The sequence below is a fragment of the Triturus cristatus genome, chromosome 6, assembly GCF_964204655.1.
Source record: "Triturus cristatus chromosome 6, aTriCri1.1, whole genome shotgun sequence".
Classification (NCBI taxonomy): domain Eukaryota; kingdom Metazoa; phylum Chordata; class Amphibia; order Caudata; family Salamandridae; genus Triturus; species Triturus cristatus.
In genome coordinates, this window is record NC_140589.1 from 99,994,784 (window position 1) to 100,014,357 (window position 19,574).

General features: G+C 43.5%; 6 non-coding genes across 6 annotated transcripts; all 6 read right to left on the minus strand.

Annotated features, from left to right (window-relative positions):
* Window positions 1-3,877: 3,877 nt before the first annotated feature.
* On the minus strand, window positions 3,878-3,960 carry TRNAL-CAG (transfer RNA leucine (anticodon CAG)). Its single transcript has one exon. It is a non-coding gene; the product is annotated as a tRNA-Leu (tRNA).
* A 632-nt stretch (window positions 3,961-4,592) lies between these two features.
* On the minus strand, window positions 4,593-4,675 carry TRNAL-UAG (transfer RNA leucine (anticodon UAG)). The gene has a single exon. It is a non-coding gene; the product is annotated as a tRNA-Leu (tRNA).
* Window positions 4,676-5,954: 1,279 nt separating this feature from the next.
* TRNAL-CAG (transfer RNA leucine (anticodon CAG)) lies at window positions 5,955-6,037 on the minus strand. Its single transcript has one exon. It is a non-coding gene; the product is annotated as a tRNA-Leu (tRNA).
* A 1,988-nt stretch (window positions 6,038-8,025) lies between these two features.
* TRNAL-CAG (transfer RNA leucine (anticodon CAG)) lies at window positions 8,026-8,108 on the minus strand. The gene has a single exon. It is a non-coding gene; the product is annotated as a tRNA-Leu (tRNA).
* Window positions 8,109-12,205: 4,097 nt separating this feature from the next.
* Window positions 12,206-12,288, minus strand: TRNAL-CAG (transfer RNA leucine (anticodon CAG)). Its single transcript has one exon. It is a non-coding gene; the product is annotated as a tRNA-Leu (tRNA).
* A 1,994-nt stretch (window positions 12,289-14,282) lies between these two features.
* Window positions 14,283-14,365, minus strand: TRNAL-CAG (transfer RNA leucine (anticodon CAG)). The gene has a single exon. It is a non-coding gene; the product is annotated as a tRNA-Leu (tRNA).
* Between the last annotated feature and the right edge of the window lie 5,209 nt (window positions 14,366-19,574).

A 19,574-nucleotide genomic window follows, 5' to 3' on the forward strand; every position in this document is an offset into this window, starting at 1 on the left:
GACAATAGCCACCTCTTGGCTGGCTAAAGCAATTTCAACAAGGGATCTCAAAGTCACAACATAGGGTGGAGTATGCAAATTTAAGCAGCCCCTGATCAAAGCCCTGAGGAAATTGCTGTAAGTGTGCTGGAGTCCAGTTGTCTACCAGATGAATGGCATTCTTCCAAATTTGCAGGGCCCGTCTGGCCAGGGCATACAAGAGCATGACTCTTCCAGATGACCTCTTACATGGGTCCTATGCTCATTTGGTAAGGATTGCGCTTTGTCAGCAAGACGTTATAGAACCTAAATATATGAAAAACCCCATCTCTCTTGACAAGAGGAGAACGGAATAACGTGCCAAGTGAAGACCAACAGATGCAACTTCCATCAGATGTTAACCTGATAAAGGAGATTAAATCTCCAAAAGGCATGTAAGAAGTGGGATTCGAACCCACGCCTCCAAAGGAGACTGTGGCCTAAACACAGCGCCTTAGACCTCTCGGCCATCCTGACAGTATAGGCATTTAAGAAATGAATAAAAGTTACTCAGAAACGTCTACCTCCATGCAAGCCTGAAATAATTTAAACCTTCAAACACAAGGTGCAACTTTATGCACAGGACAATAAACACAGAAGAACACATACGAAAGCACTTTATTTCACAGGTATACAGTTTTCATGCTTTTAGAACACCACATACCTCTCACCAGCTATTTAGGGTCCTGTATCCGACTCACAACATTTCCTTGCCTGCGACCTCTCTCTCTACACAAACAACTACAGCACAGGAAGTAGGAAGGCAATAGGTGGGGCAGTTTATGCAAATTTATGCTGCCATTGTGCCTTGCAGATTCATGCAGGATTTCTAGATCCTTGCTGGATACAAGAGAGTAGGCCTTGTTCCAGATAAACTATCCGTAGCAGGGAAAGTCTGAGCACAGGCACTCTTTTGCTCTTTAGCCCCTGGCCTGGGACTCACCCTCACTTGCTGAGGCGTGAAATTCTGCATACCAACTTTGCACAGAAGGTATGTTTGTGGTTGTTTGGGGATGGGTGGGAGGTCAAGAGCAGGGAAAAGCAGGTCTCCTTCACTACTAGACTCCTCTTCTATGCCTCCCTGCCGTTCACTCACTCTGTCTTTGTTTCATTCTCTCCTTCCACAACACTCCTTCTCACTCACTCGCTCTATCACTTGTATTTTTGCCCTTGCTCTGCATTCTATAGTGGAAACATCTCTTGAATGAAGCATCTGAAAATGACGTGACATAAAATTTAAAACCTCCTTATTGGAAACCTAAAACATCACAAGACTTAATGTAACCCATTTCTTTCATAAAAAAGATTTTTAAAGTACCCCACAAAAGAAATATAAATACCACGAGTGCTAGAAGAATATTACATTAACGTTAAAGACAGAATAGGGCAAATGCATTTGCAGTTGAAACTGAAGTTTGGTACTTATTCAGATATTATTTACATTGCCAATTTTTAGCTGACATTCTAAAGGAACTGAGAGAGAAAATGGAATTCAAGTTTTGTCAGAAGTGGGATTCGAACCCACGCCTCCAGGAGAGACTGCGGCCTTAACGCACCGCCTTAGACCACTCGGCCATCCTGACCCCATGCTGCTTTTTCATCTAAAGGGTGAGAAAGATATTAGGAACCAAAAAATGCACAGAGCTTAGGCCAATAGTGGCTAGAGCAAGAAAAAAACTCACTGCACTCTTCCAAGAAGACAATCCTATAAGCCACTGCTAGGGAAATGATCATATTTCTCAAGAAAAAAATTAGAGTAAACACAGGACTGTCAGAAGTGGGATTCGAACCGACGCCTCCAGAGGAGACTGCGACCTGAACGCAGCGCCTTAGACCACTCGGTCATCCTGACTTGCTCTCCCAGCATCTTCCAGAGGCCAGACAGCCATGCAAGTGAGGTACTGAAAAGGAATGCCCTCAATTTAATTATCCTATTATATGCACTTCCAACAGATCTTTGAACAATCTGTACAGAGCAGGACCTATGGAGAACTCTTTAGAACTTTGAGGCGAACAAAGAGAAAGTGCTATTCACCAGCCACTTGAACGGCTCAAAGCTGCTTTGAAATTGAGACAATAGCCACCTCTTGGCTGGCTAAAGCAATTTCAACAAGGGATCTCAAAGTCACAACATAGGGTGGAGTATGCAAATTTAAGCAGCCCCTGATCAAAGCCCTAAGGAAATTGCTGTAAGTGTGCTGGAGTCCAGTTGTCTACCAGATGCATGGCATTCTTCCAAATTTGCAGGGCCCGTCTGGCCAGGGCATACAAGAGCATGACTCTTCCAGATGACCTCTTACATGGGTCCTATGCTCATTTGGTAAGGATTGCGCTTTGTCAGCAAGACGTTATAGAACCTAAATATATGAGAAACCCCATCTCTCTTGACAAGAGGAGAACGGAATAACGTGCCAGGTGAAGACCAACAGATGCAACTTCCATCAGATGTTAACCTGATAATGGAGATTAAATCTCCAAAAGGCATGTCAGAAGTGGGATTCGAACCCACGCCTTCAAAGGAGACTGTGGCCTAAACACAGCACCTTAGACCTCTCGGCCATCCTGACAGTATAGGCTTTCAAGAAATGAATAAAAGTTACTCAGAAACGTCTACCTCCATGCAAGCCTGAAATAATTTAAACCTACAAACACAAGGTGCAACTTTATGCACAGGACAATAAACACAGAAGAACACATACGAAAGCACTTTATTTCACAGGTATACAGTTTTCATGCTTTTAGAACACCACATACCTCTCACCAGCTATTTAGGGTCCTGTATCCGACTCACAACATTTCCTTGCCTGCGACCTCTCTCTCTACACAAACAACTACAGCACAGGAAGTAGGAAGGCAATAGGTGGGGCAGTTTATGCAAATTTATGCTGCCATTGTGCCTTGCAGATTCATGCAGGATTTCTAGATCCTTGCTGGATACAAGAGAGTAGGCCTTGTTCCAGATAAACTATCCCTAGCAGGGAAAGTCTGAGCACAGGCACTCTTTTGCTCTTTAGCCCCTGGCCTGGGACTCACCCTCACTTGCTGAGGCGTGAAATTCTGCATACCAACTTTGCACAGAAGGTATGTTTGTGGTTGTTTGGGGATGGGTGGGAGGTCAAGAGCAGGGAAAAGCAGGTCTCCTTCACTACTAGACTCCTCTTCTATGCCTCCCTGCCATTCACTCACTCTGTCTTTGTTTCATTCTCTCCTTCCACAACACTCCTTCTCACTCACTCGCTCTATCACTTGTATTTTTGCCCTTGCTCTGCATTCTATAGTGGAAACATCTCTTGAATGAAGCATCTGAAAATGACGTGACATAAAATTTAAAACCTCCTTAATGGAAACCTAAAACATCACAAGACTTAATGTAACCCATTTCTTTCATAAAAAAGATTTTTAAAGTACCCCACAAAAGAAATATAAAACACCACGAGTGCTAGAAGAATATTACATTAACGTTAAAGATAGAATAGGGCAAATGCATTTGCAGTTGAAACTGAAGTTTGGTACTTATTCAGATATTATTTACATTGCCAATTTTTAGCTGAGATTCTAAAGGAACTGAGAGAGAAAATGGAATTCAAGTTTTGTCAGAAGTGGGATTTGAACCCACGCCTCCAGGAGAGACTGCGGCCTCACACAGCGCCTTAGACCACTCGGCCATCCTGACCCCATGCTGCTTTTTCATCTAAAGGGTGAGAAATATATTAGGAACCAAAAAATTCACAGAGCTTAGGCCAATAGTGGCTAGAGCAAGAAAAAAACTCACTGCACTCTTCCAAGAAGACAATCCTATAAGCCACTGCGAGGGAAATGATCATATTTCTCAAGAAAAAAAGTAGAGTAAACACAGGACTGTCAGAAGTGGGATTTGAACCCACACCTCCAGAGGAGACTGCGACCTGAACGCAGCGCCTTAGACCACTCGGCCATCCTGACTTGCTTTCCCAGCTTCTTCCAGAGGCCACACAGCCATGCAGGTGAGGTACTGAAAAGGAATGCCCTCAATTTATTTATCCTATTTTATGCACTTCCAACAGATCTTTGAACAATCTGTACAGAGCAGGACCTATGGAGAACTCTTTAGAACTTTGAGGCGAACAAAGAGAAAGTGCTATTCACCAGCCACTTGAACGGCTCAAAGCTGCTTTGAAATTGAGACAATAGCCACCTCTTGGCTGGCTAAAGCAATTTCAACAAGGGATCTCAAAGTCACAACATAGGGTGGAGTATGCAAATTTAAGCAGCCCCTGATCAAAGCCCTGAGGAAATTGCTGTAAGTGTGCTGGAGTCCAGTTGTCTACCAGATGCATGGCATTCTTCCAAATTTACAGGGCCCGTCTGGCCAGGGCATACAAGAGCATGACTCTTCCAGATGACCTCTTACATGGGTCCTATGCTCATTTGGTAAGGATTGCGCTTTGTCAGCAAGACGTTATAGAACCTAAATATATGAGAAACCCCATCTCTCTTGACAAGAGGAGAACGGAATAACGTGCCAGGTGAAGACCAACAGATGCAACTTCCATCAGATGTTAACCTGATAAAGGAGATTAAATCTCCAAAAGGCATGTCAGAAGTGGGATTCGAACCCACGGCTCCAAAGGAGACTGTGGCCTAAACACAGCGCCTTAGACCTCTCGGCCATCCTGACAATATAGGCATTTAAGAAATGAATAAAAGTTACTCAGAAACGTCTACCTCCATGCAAGCCTGAAATAATTTAAACCTTCAAACACAAGGTGCAACTTTATGCACAGGACAATAAACACAGAAGAACACATACGAAAGCACTTTATTTCACAGGTATACAGTTTTCATGCTTTTAGAACACCACATACCTCTCACCAGCTATTTAGGGTCCTGTATCCGACTCACAACATTTCCTTGCCTGCGACCTCTCTCTCTACACAAACAACTACAGCACAGGAAGTAGGAAGGCAATAGGTGGGGCAGTTTATGCAAATTTATGCTGCCAATGTGCCTTGCAGATTCATGTAGGATTTCTAGATCCTTGCTGGATACAAGAGAGTAGGCCTTGTTCCAGATAAACTATCCCTAGCAGGGAAAGTCTGAGCACAGGCACTCTTTTGCTCTTTAGCCCCTGGCCTGGGACTCACCCTCACTTGCTGAGGCGTGAAATTTTGCATACCAACTTTGCACAGAAGGTATGTTTTGGTTGTTTGGGGATGGGTGGGAGGTCAAGAGCAGGGAAAAGCAGGTCTCCTTCACTACTAGACTCCTCTTCTATGCCTCCCTGCCGTTCACTCACTCTGTCTTTGTTTCATTCTCTCCTTCCACAACACTCCTTCTCACTCACTCGCTCTATCACTTGTATTTTTGCCCTTGCTCTGCATTCTATAGTGGAAACATCTCTTGAATGAAGCATCTGAAAATGACGTGACATAAAATTTAAAACCTCCTTATTGGAAACCTAAAACATCACAAGACTTAATGTAACCCATTTCTTTCATAAAAAAGATTTTTAAAGTACCCCACAAAAGAAATATAAAACACCACGAGCGCTAGAAGAATATTACATTAACGTTAAAGATAGAATAGGGCAAATGCATTTGCAGTTGAAACTGAAGTTTGGTACTTATTCAGATATTATTTACATTGCCAATTTTTAGCTGAGATTCTAAAGGAACTGAGAGAGAAAATGGAATTCAAGTTTTGTCAGAAGTGGGATTCGAACCCACGCCTCCAGGAGAGATTTCGGCCTTAACGCACCGCCTTAGACCACTCAGCCATCCTCACCCCATGCTGCTTTTTCATCTAAAGGGTGAGAAAGATATTAGGAACCAAAAAATGCACAGAGCTTAGGCCAATAGAAAAAAACTCACTGCACTCTTCCAAGAAGACAATCCTATAAGCCACTGCGAGGGAAATGATCATATTTCTCAAGAAAAAAATTAGAGTAAACACAGGACTGTCAGAAGTGGGATTCGAACCCACGCCTCCAGAGGAGACTGCGACCTGAACGCAGCGCCTTAGACCACTCGGCCATCCTGACTTGCTTTCCCAGCATCTTCCAGAGGCCAGACAGCCATGCAAGTGAGGTACTGAAAAGGAATGCCCTCAATTTATTTATCCTATTATATGCACTTCCAACAGATCTTTGAACAATCTGTACAGAGCAGGACCTATGGAGAACTCTTTAGAACTTTGAGGCGAACAAAGAGAAAGTGCTATTCACCAGCCACTTGAACGGCTCAAAGCTGCTTTGAAATTGAGACAATAGCCACCTCTTGGCTGGCTAAAGCAATTTCAACAAGGGATCTCACAGTCACAACATAGGGTGGAGTATGCAAATTTAAGCAGCCCCTGATCAAAGCCCTGAGGAAATTGCTGTAAGTGTGCTGGAGTCCAGTTGTCCACCAGATGAATGGCATTCTTCCAAATTTGCAGGGCCCATCTGGCCAGGGCATACAAGAGCATGACTCTTCCAGATGACCTCTTACATGGGTCCTATGCTCATTTGGTAAGGATTGCGCTTTGTCAGCAAGACGTTATAGAACCTAAATATATGAGAAACCCCATCTCTCTTGACAAGAGGAGAACGGAATAACGTGCCAGGTGAAGACCAACAGATGCAACTTCCATCAGATGTTAACCTGATAAAGGAGATTAAATGTCCAAAAGGCATGTCAGAAGTGGGATTCGAACCCACGGCTCCAAAGGAGACTGTGGCCTAAACAGAGCGCCTTAGACCTCTCGGCCATCCTGACAATATAGGCATTTAAGAAATGAATAAAAGTTACTCAGAAACGTCTACCTCCATGCAAGCCTGAAATAATTTAAACCTTCAAACACAAGGTGCAACTTTATGCACAGGACAATAAACACAGAAGAACACATACGAAAGCACTTTATTTCACAGGTATACAGTTTTCATGCTTTTAGAACACCACATACCTCTCACCAGCTATTTAGGGTCCTGTATCCGACTCACAACATTTCCTTGCCTGCGACCTCTCTCTCTACACAAACAACTACAGCACAGGAAGTAGGAAGGCAATAGGTGGGGCAGTTTATGCAAATTTATGCTGCCAATGTGCCTTGCAGATTCATGCAGGATTTCTAGATCCTTGCTGGATACAAGAGAGTAGGCCTTGTTCCAGATAAACTATCCCTAGCAGGGAAAGTCTGAGCACAGGCACTCTTTTGCTCTTTAGCCCCTGGCCTGGGACTCACCCTCACTTGCTGAGGCGTGAAATTTTGCATACCAACTTTGCACAGAAGGTATGTTTTGGTTGTTTGGGGATGGGTGGGAGGTCAAGAGCAGGGAAAAGCAGGTCTCCTTCACTACTAGACTCCTCTTCTATGCCTCCCTGCCGTTCACTCACTCTGTCTTTGTTTCATTCTCTCCTTCCACAACACTCCTTCTCACTCACTCGCTCTATCACTTGTATTTTTGCCCTTGCTCTGCATTCTATAGTGGAAACATCTCTTGAATGAAGCATCTGAAAATGACGTGACATAAAATTTAAAACCTCCTTATTGGAAACCTAAAACATCACAAGACTTAATGTAACCCATTTCTTTCATAAAAAAGATTTTTAAAGTACCCCACAAAAGAAATATAAAACACCACGAGCGCAAGAAGAATATTACATTAACGTTAAAGATAGAATAGGGCAAATGCATTTGAAACTGAAGTTTGGTACTTATTCAGATATTATTTACATTGCCAATTTTTAGCTGAGATTCTAAAGGAACTGAGAGAGAAAATGGAATTCAAGTTTTGTCAGAAGTGGGATTCGAACCCACGCCTCCAGGAGAGACTGCGGCCTTAACGCACCGCCTTAGACCACTCGGCCATCCTCACCCCATGCTGCTTTTTCATCTAAAGGGTGAGAAAGATATTAGGAACCAAAAAATGCACAGAGCTTAGGCCAATAGAAAAAAACTCACTGCACTCTTCCAAGAAGACAATCCTATAAGCCACTGCGAGGGAAATGATCATATTTCTCAAGAAAAAAATTAGAGTAAACACAGGACTGTCAGAAGTGGGATTCGAACCCACGCCTCCAGAGGAGACTGCGACCTGAACGCAGCGCCTTAGACCACTCGGCCATCCTGACTTGCTTTCTCAGCATCTTCCAGAGGCCAGACAGCCATGCAAGTGAGGTACTGAAAAGGAATGCCCTCAATTTATTTATCCTATTATATGCACTTCCAACAGATCTTTGAACAATCTGTACAGAGCAGGACCTATGGAGAACTCTTTAGAACTTTGAGGCGAACAAAGAGAAAGTGCTATTCACCAGCCACTTGAACGGCTCAAAGCTGCTTTGAAATTGAGACAATAGCCACCTCTTGGCTGGCTAAAGCAATTTCAACAAGGGATCTCAAAGTCACAACATAGGGTGGAGTATGCAAATTTAAGCAGCCCCTGATCAAAGCCCTAAGGAAATTGCTGTAAGTGTGCTGGAGTCCAGTTGTCTACCAGATGCATGGCATTCTTCCAAATTTGCAGGGCCCGTCTGGCCAGGGCATACAAGAGCATGACTCTTCCAGATGACCTCTTACATGGGTCCTATGCTCATTTGGTAAGGATTGCGCTTTGTCAGCAAGACGTTATAGAACCTAAATATATGAGAAACCCCATCTCTCTTGACAAGAGGAGAACGGAATAACGTGCCAGGTGAAGACCAACAGATGCAACTTCCATCAGATGTTAACCTGATAAAGGAGATTAAATCTCCAAAAGGCATGTCAGAAGTGGGATTCGAACCCACGCCTTCAAAGGAGACTGTGGCCTAAACACAGCACCTTAGACCTCTCGGCCATCCTGACAGTATAGGCTTTTAAGAAATGAATAAAAGTTACTCAGAAACGTCTACCTCCATGCAAGCCTGAAATAATTTAAACCTTCAAACACAAGGTGCAACTTTATGCACAGGACAATAAACACAGAAGAACACATACGAAAGCACTTTATTTCACAGGTATACAGTTTTCATGCTTTTAGAACACCACATACCTCTCACCAGCTATTTAGGGTCCTGTATCCGACTCACAACATTTCCTTGCCTGCGACCTCTCTCTCTACACAAACAACTACAGCACAGGAAGTAGGAAGGCAATAGGTGGGGCAGTTTATGCAAATTTATGCTGCCATTGTGCCTTGCAGATTCATGCAGGATTTCTAGATCCTTGCTGGATACAAGAGAGTAGGCCTTGTTCCAGATAAACTATCCGTAGCAGGGAAAGTCTGAGCACAGGCACTCTTTTGCTCTTTAGCCCCTGGCCTGGGACTCACCCTCACTTGCTGAGGCGTGAAATTCTGCATACCAACTTTGCACAGAAGGTATGTTTGTGGTTGTTTGGGGATGGGTGGGAGGTCAAGAGCAGGGAAAAGCAGGTCTCCTTCACTACTAGACTCCTCTTCTATGCCTCCCTGCCGTTCACTCACTCTGTCTTTGTTTCATTCTCTCCTTCCACAACACTCCTTCTCACTCACTCGCTCTATCACTTGTATTTTTGCTCTTGCTCTGCATTCTATAGTGGAAACATCTCTTGAATGAAGCATCTGAAAATGACGTGACATAAAATTTAAAACCTCCTTATTGGAAACCTAAAACATCACAAGACTTAATGTAACCCATTTCTTTCATAAAAAAGATTTTTAAAGTACCCCACAAAAGAAATATAAATACCACGAGTGCTAGAAGAATATTACATTAACGTTAAAGACAGAATAGGGCAAATGCATTTGCAGTTGAAACTGAAGTTTGGTACTTATTCAGATATTATTTACATTGCCAATTTTTAGCTGACATTCTAAAGGAACTGAGAGAGAAAATGGAATTCAAGTTTTGTCAGAAGTGGGATTCGAACCCACGCCTCCAGGAGAGACTGCGGCCTTAACGCACCGCCTTAGACCACTCGGCCATCCTGACCCCATGCTGCTTTTTCATCTAAAGGGTGAGAAAGATATTAGGAACCAAAAAATGCACAGAGCTTAGGCCAATAGTGGCTAGAGCAAGAAAAAAACTCACTGCACTCTTCCAAGAAGACAATCCTATAAGCCACTGCTAGGGAAATGATCATATTTCTCAAGAAAAAAATTAGAGTAAACACAGGACTGTCAGAAGTGGGATTCGAACCGACGCCTCCAGAGGAGACTGCGACCTGAACGCAGCGCCTTAGACCACTCGGTCATCCTGACTTGCTCTCCCAGCATCTTCCAGAGGCCAGACAGCCATGCAAGTGAGGTACTGAAAAGGAATGCCCTCAATTTAATTATCCTATTATATGCACTTCCAACAGATCTTTGAACAATCTGTACAGAGCAGGACCTATGGAGAACTCTTTAGAACTTTGAGGCGAACAAAGAGAAAGTGCTATTCACCAGCCACTTGAACGGCTCAAAGCTGCTTTGAAATTGAGACAATAGCCACCTCTTGGCTGGCTAAAGCAATTTCAACAAGGGATCTCAAAGTCACAACATAGGGTGGAGTATGCAAATTTAAGCAGCCCCTGATCAAAGCCCTAAGGAAATTGCTGTAAGTGTGCTGGAGTCCAGTTGTCTACCAGATGCATGGCATTCTTCCAAATTTGCAGGGCCCGTCTGGCCAGGGCATACAAGAGCATGACTCTTCCAGATGACCTCTTACATGGGTCCTATGCTCATTTGGTAAGGATTGCGCTTTGTCAGCAAGACGTTATAGAACCTAAATATATGAGAAACCCCATCTCTCTTGACAAGAGGAGAACGGAATAACGTGCCAGGTGAAGACCAACAGATGCAACTTCCATCAGATGTTAACCTGATAATGGAGATTAAATCTCCAAAAGGCATGTCAGAAGTGGGATTCGAACCCACGCCTTCAAAGGAGACTGTGGCCTAAACACAGCACCTTAGACCTCTCGGCCATCCTGACAGTATAGGCTTTCAAGAAATGAATAAAAGTTACTCAGAAACGTCTACCTCCATGCAAGCCTGAAATAATTTAAACCTTCAAACACAAGGTGCAACTTTATGCACAGGACAATAAACACAGAAGAACACATACGAAAGCACTTTATTTCACAGGTATACAGTTTTCATGCTTTTAGAACACCACATACCTCTCACCAGCTATTTAGGGTCCTGTATCCGACTCACAACATTTCCTTGCCTGCGACCTCTCTCTCTACACAAACAACTACAGCACAGGAAGTAGGAAGGCAATAGGTGGGGCAGTTTATGCAAATTTATGCTGCCATTGTGCCTTGCAGATTCATGCAGGATTTCTAGATCCTTGCTGGATACAAGAGAGTAGGCCTTGTTCCAGATAAACTATCCCTAGCAGGGAAAGTCTGAGCACAGGCACTCTTTTGCTCTTTAGCCCCTGGCCTGGGACTCACCCTCACTTGCTGAGGCGTGAAATTCTGCATACCAACTTTGCACAGAAGGTATGTTTGTGGTTGTTTGGGGATGGGTGGGAGGTCAAGAGCAGGGAAAAGCAGGTCTCCTTCACTACTAGACTCCTCTTCTATGCCTCCCTGCCATTCACTCACTCTGTCTTTGTTTCATTCTCTCCTTCCACAACACTCCTTCTCACTCACTCGCTCTATCACTTGTATTTTTGCCCTTGCTCTGCATTCTATAGTGGAAACATCTCTTGAATGAAGCATCTGAAAATGACGTGACATAAAATTTAAAACCTCCTTAATGGAAACCTAAAACATCACAAGACTTAATGTAACCCATTTCTTTCATAAAAAAGATTTTTAAAGTACCCCACAAAAGAAATATAAAACACCACGAGTGCTAGAAGAATATTACATTAACGTTAAAGATAGAATAGGGCAAATGCATTTGCAGTTGAAACTGAAGTTTGGTACTTATTCAGATATTATTTACATTGCCAATTTTTAGCTGAGATTCTAAAGGAACTTAGAGAGAAAATGGAATTCAAGTTTTGTCAGAAGTGGGATTTGAACCCACGCCTCCAGGAGAGACTGCGGCCTCACACAGCGCCTTAGACCACTCGGCCATCCTGACCCCATGCTGCTTTTTCATCTAAAGGGTGAGAAATATATTAGGAACCAAACAATTCACAGAGCTTAGGCCAATAGTGGCTAGAGCAAGAAAAAAACTCACTGCACTCTTCCAAGAAGACAATCCTATAAGCCACTGCGAGGGAAATGATCATATTTCTCAAGAAAAAAAGTAGAGTAAACACAGGACTGTCAGAAGTGGGATTTGAACCCACACCTCCAGAGGAGACTGCGACCTGAACGCAGCGCCTTAGACCACTCGGCCATCCTGACTTGCTTTCCCAGCTTCTTCCAGAGGCCACACAGCCATGCAGGTGAGGTACTGAAAAGGAATGCCCTCAATTTATTTATCCTATTTTATGCACTTCCAACAGATCTTTGAACAATCTGTACAGAGCAGGACCTATGGAGAACTCTTTAGAACTTTGAGGCGAACAAAGAGAAAGTGCTATTCACCAGCCACTTGAACGGCTCAAAGCTGCTTTGAAATTGAGACAATAGCCACCTCTTGGCTGGCTAAAGCAATTTCAACAAGGGATCTCAAAGTCACAACATAGGGTGGAGTATGCAAATTTAAGCAGCCCCTGATCAAAGCCCTGAGGAAATTGCTGTAAGTGTGCTGGAGTCCAGTTGTCTACCAGATGCATGGCATTCTTCCAAATTTACAGGGCCCGTCTGGCCAGGGCATACAAGAGCATGACTCTTCCAGATGACCTCTTACATGGGTCCTATGCTCATTTGGTAAGGATTGCGCTTTGTCAGCAAGACGTTATAGAACCTAAATATATGAGAAACCCCATCTCTCTTGACAAGAGGAGAACGGAATAACGTGCCAGGTGAAGACCAACAGATGCAACTTCCATCAGATGTTAACCTGATAAAGGAGATTAAATCTCCAAAAGGCATGTCAGAAGTGTGATTCGAACCCACGGCTCCAAAGAAGACTGTGGCCTAAACACAGCGCCTTAGACCTCTCGGCCATCCTGACAATATAGGCATTTAAGAAATGAATAAAAGTTACTCAGAAACGTCTACCTCCATGCAAGCCTGAAATAATTTAAACCTTCAAACACAAGGTGCAACTTTATGCACAGGACAATAAACACAGAAGAACACATACGAAAGCACTTTATTTCACAGGTATACAGTTTTCATGCTTTTAGAACACCACATACCTCTCACCAGCTATTTAGGGTCCTGTATCCGACTCACAACATTTCCTTGCCTGCGACCTCTCTCTCTACACAAACAACTACAGCACAGGAAGTAGGAAGGCAATAGGTGGGGCAGTTTATGCAAATTTATGCTGCCAATGTGCCTTGCAGATTCATGTAGGATTTCTAGATCCTTGCTGGATACAAGAGAGTAGGCCTTGTTCCAGATAAACTATCCCTAGCAGGGAAAGTCTGAGCACAGGCACTCTTTTGCTCTTTAGCCCCTGGCCTGGGACTCACCCTCACTTGCTGAGGCGTGAAATTTTGCATACCAACTTTGCACAGAAGGTATGTTTTGGTTGTTTGGGGATGGGTGGGAGGTCAAGAGCAGGGAAAAGCAGGTCTCCTTCACTACTAGACTCCTCTTCTATGCCTCCCTGCCGTTCACTCACTCTGTCTTTGTTTCATTCTCTCCTTCCACAACACTCCTTCTCACTCACTCGCTCTATCACTTGTATTTTTGCCCTTGCTCTGCATTCTATAGTGGAAACATCTCTTGAATGAAGCATCTGAAAATGACGTGACATAAAATTTAAAACCTCCTTATTGGAAACCTAAAACATCACAAGACTTAATGTAACCCATTTCTTTCATAAAAAAGATTTTTAAAGTACCCCACAAAAGAAATATAAAACACCACGAGCGCTAGAAGAATATTACATTAACGTTAAAGATAGAATAGGGCAAATGCATTTGCAGTTGAAACTGAAGTTTGGTACTTATTCAGATATTATTTACATTGCCAATTTTTAGCTGAGATTCTAAAGGAACTGAGAGAGAAAATGGAATTCAAGTTTTGTCAGAAGTGGGATTCGAACCCACGCCTCCAGGAGAGATTTCGGCCTTAACGCACCGCCTTAGACCACTCAGCCATCCTCACCCCATGCTGCTTTTTCATCTAAAGGGTGAGAAAGATATTAGGAACCAAAAAATGCACAGAGCTTAGGCCAATAGAAAAAAACTCACTGCACTCTTCCAAGAAGACAATCCTATAAGCCACTGCGAGGGAAATGATCATATTTCTCAAGAAAAAAATTAGAGTAAACACAGGACTGTCAGAAGTGGGATTCGAACCCACGCCTCCAGAGGAGACTGCGACCTGAACGCAGCGCCTTAGACCACTCGGCCATCCTGACTTGCTTTCCCAGCATCTTCCAGAGGCCAGACAGCCATGCAAGTGAGGTACTGAAAAGGAATGCCCTCAATTTATTTATCCTATTATATGCACTTCCAACAGATCTTTGAACAATCTGTACAGAGCAGGACCTATGGAGAACTCTTTAGAACTTTGAGGCGAACAAAGAGAAAGTGCTATTCACCAGCCACTTGAACGGCTCAAAGCTGCTTTGAAATTGAGACAATAGCCACCTCTTGGCTGGCTAAAGCAATTTCAACAAGGGATCTCAAAGTCACAACATAGGGTGGAGTATGCAAATTTAAGCAGCCCCTGATCAAAGCCCTAAGGAAATTGCTGTAAGTGTGCTGGAGTCCAGTTGTCTACCAGATGCATGGCATTCTTCCAAATTTGCAGGGCCCGTCTGGCCAGGGCATACAAGAGCATGACTCTTCCAGATGACCTCTTACATGGGTCCTATGCTCATTTGGTAAGGATTGCGCTTTGTCAGCAAGACGTTATAGAACCTAAATATATGAGAAACCCCATCTCTCTTGACAAGAGGAGAACGGAATAACGTGCCAGGTGAAGACCAACAGATGCAACTTCCATCAGATGTTAACCTGATAAAGGAGATTAAATCTCCAAAAGGCATGTCAGAAGTGGGATTCGAACCCACGCCTTCAAAGGAGACTGTGGCCTAAACACAGCACCTTAGACCTCTCGGCCATCCTGACAGTATAGGCTTTCAAGAAATGAATAAAAGTTACTCAGAAACGTCTACCTCCATGCAAGCCTGAAATAATTTAAACCTTCAAACACAAGGTGCAACTTTATGCACAGGACAATAAACACAGAAGAACACATACGAAAGCACTTTATTTCACAGGTATACAGTTTTCATGCTTTTAGAACACCACATACCTCTCACCAGCTATTTAGGGTCCTGTATCCGACTCACAACATTTCCTTGCCTGCGACCTCTCTCTCTACACAAACAACTACAGCACAGGAAGTAGGAAGGCAATAGGTGGGGCAGTTTATGCAAATTTATGCTGCCATTGTGCCTTGCAGATTCATGCAGGATTTCTAGATCCTTGCTGGATACAAGAGAGTAGGCCTTGTTCCAGATAAACTATCCGTAGCAGGGAAAGTCTGAGCACAGGCACTCTTTTGCTCTTTAGCCCCTGGCCTGGGACTCACCCTCACTTGCTGAGGCGTGAAATTCTGCATACCAACTTTGCACAGAAGGTATGTTTGTGGTTGTTTGGGGATGGGTGGGAGGTCAAGAGCAGGGAAAAGCAGGTCTCCTTCACTACTAGACTCCTCTTCTATGCCTCCCTGCCGTTCACTCACTCTGTCTTTGTTTCATTCTCTCCTTCCACAACACTCCTTCTCACTCACTCGCTCTATCACTTGTATTTTTGCCCTTGCTCTGCATTCTATAGTGGAAACATCTCTTGAATGAAGCATCTGAAAATGACGTGACATAAAATTTAAAACCTCCTTATTGGAAACCTAAAACATCACAAGACTTAATGTAACCCATTTCTTTCATAAAAAAGATTTTTAAAGTACCCCACAAAAGAAATATAAAACACCACGAGCGCTAGAAGAATATTACATTAACGTTAAAGATAGAATAGGGCAAATGCATTTGCAGTTGAAACTGAAGTTTGGTACTTATTCAGATATTATTTACATTGCCAATTTTTAGCTGACCTTCTAAAGGAACTGAGAGAGAAAATGGAATTCAAGTTTTGTCAGAAGTGGGATTCGAACCCACGCCTCCAGGAGAGACTGCGGCCTTAACGCACCGCCTTAGACCACTCGGCCATCCTGACCCCATGCTGCTTTTTCATCTAAAGGGTGAGAAAGATATTAGGAACCAAAAAATGCACAGAGCTTAGGCCAATAGTGGCTAGAGCAAGAAAAAAACTCACTGCACTCTTCCAAGAAGACAATCCTATAAGCCACTGCTAGGGAAATGATCATATTTCTCAAGAAAAAAATTAGAGTAAACACAGGACTGTCAGAAGTGGGATTCGAACCCACGCCTCCAGAGGAGACTGCGACCTGAACGCAGCGCCTTAGACCACTCGGTCATCCTGACTTGCTCTCCCAGCATCTTCCAGATGCCAGACAGCCATGCAAGTGAGGTACTGAAAAGGAATGCCCTCAATTTAATTATCCTATTATATGCACTTCCAACAGATCTTTGAACAATCTGTACAGAGCAGGACCTATGGAGAACTCTTTAGAACTTTGAGGCGAACAAAGAGAAAGTGCTATTCACCAGCCACTTGAACGGCTCAAAGCTGCTTTGAAATTGAGACAATAGCCACCTCTTGGCTGGCTAAAGCAATTTCAACAAGGGATCTCAAAGTCACAACATAGGGTGGAGTATGCAAATTTAAGCAGCCCCTGATCAAAGCCCTAAGGAAATTGCTGTAAGTGTGCTGGAGTCCAGTTGTCTACCAGATGCATGGCATTCTTCCAAATTTGCAGGGCCCGTCTGGCCAGGGCATACAAGAGCATGACTCTTCCAGATGACCTCTTACATGGGTCCTATGCTCATTTGGTAAGGATTGCGCTTTGTCAGCAAGACGTTATAGAACCTAAATATATGAGAAACCCCATCTCTCTTGACAAGAGGAGAACGGAATAACGTGCCAGGTGAAGACCAACAGATGCAACTTCCATCAGATGTTAACCTGATAATGGAGATTAAATCTCCAAAAGGCATGTCAGAAGTGGGATTCGAACCCACGCCTTCAAAGGAGACTGTGGCCTAAACACAGCACCTTAGACCTCTCGGCCATCCTGACAGTATAGGCTTTTAAGAAATGAATAAAAGTTACTCAGAAACGTCTACCTCCATGCAAGCCTGAAATAATTTAAACCTTCAAACACAAGGTGCAACTTTATGCACAGGACAATAAACACAGAAGAACACATACGAAAGCACTTTATTTCACAGGTATACAGTTTTCATGCTTTTAGAACACCACATACCTCTCACCAGCTCTTTAGGGTCCTGTATCCGACTCACAACATTTCCTTGCCTGCGACCTCTCTCTCTACACAAACAACTACAGCACAGGAAGTAGGAAGGCAATAGGTGGGGCAGTTTATGCAAATTTATGCTGCCATTGTGCCTTGCAGATTCATGCAGGATTTCTAGATCCTTGCTGGATACAAGAGAGTAGGCCTTGTTCCAGATAAACTATCCCTAGCAGGGAAAGTCTGAGCACAGGCACTCTTTTGCTCTTTAGCCCCTGGCCTGGGACTCACCCTCACTTGCTGAGGCGTGAAATTCTGCATACCAACTTTGCACAGAAGGTATGTTTGTGGTTGTTTGGGGATGGGTGGGAGGTCAAGAGCAGGGAAAAGCAGGTCTCCTTCACTACTAGACTCCTCTTCTATGCCTCCCTGCCATTCACTCACTCTGTCTTTGTTTCATTCTCTCCTTCCACAACACTCCTTCTCACTCACTCGCTCTATCACTTGTATTTTTGCCCTTGCTCTGCATTCTATAGTGGAAACATCTCTTGAATGAAGCATCTGAAAATGACGTGACATAAAATTTAAAACCTCCTTAATGGAAACCTAAAACATCACAAGACTTAATGTAACCCATTTCTTTCATAAAAAAGATTTTTAAAGTACCCCACAAAAGAAATATAAAACACCACGAGTGCTAGAAGAATATTACATTAACGTTAAAGATAGAATAGGGCAAATGCATTTGCAGTTGAAACTGAAGTTTGGTACTTATTCAGATATTATTTACATTGCCAATTTTTAGCTGAGATTCTAAAGGAACTGAGAGAGAAAATGGAATTCAAGTTTTGTCAGAAGTGGGATTTGAACCCACGCCTCCAGGAGAGACTGCGGCCTCACACAGCGCCTTAGACCACTCGGCCATCCTGACCCCATGCTGCTTTTTCATCTAAAGGGTGAGAAATATATTAGGAACCAAAAAATTCACAGAGCTTAGGCCAATAGTGGCTAGAGCAAGAAAAAAACTCACTGCACTCTTCCAAGAAGACAATCCTATAAGCCACTGCGAGGGAAATGATCATATTTCTCAAGAAAAAAAGTAGAGTAAACACAGGACTGTCAGAAGTGGGATTTGAACCCACACCTCCAGAGTAGACTGCGACCTGAACGCAGCGCCTTAGACCACTCGGCCATCCTGACTTGCTTTCCCAGCTTCTTCCAGAGGCCACACAGCCATGCAGGTGAGGTACTGAAAAGGAATGCCCTCAATTTATTTATCCTATTTTATGCACTTCCAACAGATCTTTGAACAATCTGTACAGAGCAGGACCTATGGAGAACTCTTTAGAACTTTGAGGCGAACAAAGAGAAAGTGCTATTCACCAGCCACTTGAACGGCTCAAAGCTGCTTTGAAATTGAGACAATAGCCACCTCTTGGCTGGCTAAAGCAATTTCAACAAGGGATCTCAAAGTCACAACATAGGGTGGAGTATGCAAATTTAAGCAGCCCCTGATCAAAGCCCTGAGGAAATTGCTGTAAGTGTGCTGGAGTCCAGTTGTCCACCAGATGCATGGCATTCTTCCAAATTTACAGGGCCCGTCTGGCCAGGGCATACAAGAGCATGACTCTTCCAGATGACCTCTTACATGGGTCCTATGCTCATTTGGTAAGGATTGCGCTTTGTCAGCAAGACGTTATAGAACCTAAATATATGAGAAACCCCATCTCTCTTGACAAGAGGAGAACGGAATAACGTGCCAGGTGAAGACCAACAGATGCAACTTCCATCAGATGTTAACCTGATAAAGGAGATTAAATCTCCAAAAGGCATGTCAGAAGTGGGATTCGAACCCATGCCTCCAAAGGAGACGGTGGCCTAAACACAGCACCTTAGACCTCTCGGCCATCCTGACAGTATAGGCTTTTAAGAAATGAATAAAAGTTACTCAGAAACGTCTACCTCCATGCAAGCCTGAAATAATTTAAACCTTCAAACACAAGGTGCAACTTTATGCACAGGACAATAAACACAGAAGAACACATACGAAAGCACTTTATTTCACAGGTATACAGTTTTCATGCTTTTAGAACACCACATACCTCTCACCAGCTATTTAGGGTCCTGTATCCGACTCACAACATTTCCTTGCCTGCGACCTCTCTCTCTACACAAACAACTACAGCACAGGAAGTAGGAAGGCAATAGGTGGGGCAGTTTATGCAAAT